The sequence below is a fragment of the Tursiops truncatus genome, chromosome 18, assembly GCF_011762595.2.
Source record: "Tursiops truncatus isolate mTurTru1 chromosome 18, mTurTru1.mat.Y, whole genome shotgun sequence".
NCBI classification, from domain to species: domain Eukaryota; kingdom Metazoa; phylum Chordata; class Mammalia; order Artiodactyla; family Delphinidae; genus Tursiops; species Tursiops truncatus.
Genome location: NC_047051.1, coordinates 17,962,138 through 17,965,461, shown reverse-complemented (window position 1 = coordinate 17,965,461; position 3,324 = coordinate 17,962,138).

Here is a 3,324-nt window from a genome sequence, read left to right as displayed (position 1 = left end):
ATAAGGAAACTCCATTAAGGATATCAGCTGACTTTTCAGCAGAAACTCTACAGACCAGAAGGGAGTGGCACAATATATTTAAAGTGATGACAGGGAAAAACCTACAACCAAGAATACTTTACTTGACAAGGCTCTCGTTCAGATCTGATGGAGATCAAAAGTTTTACAGACAAGCGAAAGCTAAAAAAGTTCAGTGCCACCACCAAACCAGCTTTACAAGAAATGTTAAAGGAAATTTTTTAGTGAAAAAGAAAAGGCCACAACTAGAAACATGGAAATTATGAAAAGAAAAAGCTCATTGGTGAAGGCAAACATACAGTAAAGATAGGAAATCAGCCATGAACAAAGCTAGCAGGAAGGTTAAAAGACAAAGTAGTAAAATTGTCTATATCCACAATAAGCAGTTAAGGGATACAAAAAATAAATAGATTTAAAATATGATGCCAAAAACAGTAATCATGAGGGGAAGAGAGTACAAATGTAGGGCTGTTAAAATGCATTTGAAATTAAGAGATCAGCAACTTAAAATAATCACATATATATATACAGATTGCTATATAAAAACCTCATGGTAACTGCAAACCAAAAATGTATAATAGATACACAGACAAAAAAGAGAAAGGAATTCAAACATAACACTAAAGATAGTCATCAAATCACAAGGAAAAAGAACAAAGAAGAAGAAAAGAACAAAAAAGAACTATAAAAACAACCCCAAAACAATTAACAAATGGCAGTAACTACATACATATCAATAATTACTTTAAATGTAAATGGATTAAATGCTCCAATCAAAAGACATATAGACTGGCTGAATGGACACAAAAACAAGACCTGTACACATGCTTCCTACAAGAGACTCACTTCAGATCTAAAGACACATGCAGACTGAAAATGAAGGGATGGAAAAGGGCATTCCATGCAAATAGAAATTAAAAGAAAGCGGGGGTAGCAATATTGTACCAGACAAAATAGACTTTGAGGTGGGAGAGGGAGGATGGACGGGAGGCTCAAGAGGGAGGGGATATGGGGACATGTGTACGCATATGGCTGATTCGCTTTGTTGTGCAACAGAAACTAACACAGTATTGTGAAGCAATTATACTCCAATAAAGAACTATTAAAAAAAAAAAGACTGTAAAGAAGGACATTACATAATGATCAAGGGATCAATCCAAGAAGATGTAACAATTGTAAATATATATGCACTCAACATAGGACCACCTAAATACATAAAGCAAATATTATCAGACATAAAGGGAGAAACTGACAGTAACACAATAATAGTAGGGGACTTTAACACCTCAATTACATCAATGGACAGATCGTCCAGACAGAAAATCAATAAGGAAACACTGGCCTTAAATGACACATTAACCATTGACAAAACAGGAAGACAACCTACTTAATGGTAGAAAATATATGCAAATGATACGACTGATAAAGGGTTAATATCCAAAATATATGAACAGCTCATACAACTCAACATCAAAAATACAAACGAAATTAAAAAATGGGCAGAAGACCCGAATGGACATTTCTCCAAAGAGGACATACAAATAGATGGCCAAGAGGCACACACAAAGATGCTCAACGCTGCTAACACTAGGGAAATGCAAATCAAAACTACAATGAGATATCACCTTACACCTGTCAGAATGGCCATCATAAAAAGACCACAAATAGGGGAGCTTCCTGGTAGTCTAGTGATTAGGATTCACTGCCGTCACTGCTGTGGCCCGGATTCAATCCCTGGTTGGGGAACTGAGATCCCACAACTTGCACAAAGTGGCAAAATAAATAAATAAAAAGACCATAAATACCACCAAATGTTGGCAAAGATGTGGAGAAAAGGGAACCCTTGTACCCTAATGGTAGGAATGGAAATTGGTGCAGTCACTGTGGAAAACAGTATGGAGGTTCCTCAAAAAACTAAAAATAGAACTATCATATGATCCAGCAATCCCACTCCTGGGTATATCTCCAAAGAACATGAAAACACTAATTCGAAAAGATATGTGCAACCCAATGTTCACAGCAGCATTATTTACAATAACCATGATATGGAAGCAACCATGTGTCCATCAACAGATGAATGGATAAAGATGATGGTGTGTGTGTGTGTGTGTGTGTGTGTGTGTGTGTGTGTGTGTGTGTACTAGTCAGTCATCAAAAAGAATGAAATTCTGACATTTGCAGCAACATGGATGTACCTGGACAGTATTATACTTAGTGAAATAAGTCAGAGAAAGACAAATACTGTATGTTATCACTTATATATGGAATTTAAAAATAAAACCAAAAAAAATAAAACCAAAAATTTAAAAATATAAATGGAATTTAAAAATAAAAATATTGAGTATAACAAAAAAGAAACAGGCTCACAGATACAGAGAACTAGTGGTTACAAGTGGGGTATGGGAAGGGGGGAGGGGCAAGGTGGGGGTAGGGAATTAAGAGGTAAACTAGTATGTATAAAATAAATAAACTATAAGGATATACTGTATTGCACAGGGAATACAGCCAATATTTTATAATAACTATAAATGGAGTATAATCTATAAAAATTTTGAATCACTATGTTGTATATCTAAAACTAAGATAATATTGTAAATCGACTATACCTCAATTAAAAAAAAAAAAAAACCAAGACTCCATCCCAGACCCACTGAATAAAGATTTCCCCTGGTCTAGATGATGCTGTAACTTCAGCTTCCCTCCCTGATGATACATCCTATAGCAAAGCTTATCTGAGTAACAGTTCTGATGTCATGATGTTTATTTCTTAAAAAAACCCTCTGTCCACCACTTTACTTTGAAATTTCACCATTCATGGTGGTAACTCAGCACAAGGGAGCAACATGTATTTGTCATCAAGTGGCAAATATCGGGCAAATTAAAACAGACCTGGATTTTTACTTTAGCTGTGTCACTGCTGAAACAATTATTTAATATGAGACTAATTCTGCCTACTTTACGGTACAAAATATGGGCACTAAAAAAGAAAATGCGTGTGAAGCACAGGGCATTAAAATGCCTGGCATTGTGGGAAATAAATGTTCTCATCCACACCACACGCACAAACACATGCCCTCCCCTTGCCAACATTTCCACCTGAGGGGCCCTGGTTTATTTTCCCATTCTAACCAAACAAACTTGCTTATGGTAAAGTTCTGGAAGGCTCATTATTCCGAACCACCTCTAAGCCCTTGCTTGGGCCACTGACCGTTGTTTTGGAAATGAGCTAAAAGGACATTTGTGTTGCCCCCTATGCTGCACAAACATGACCTTCAGAACAATTGCTTCTCATACTAACCCTACTGG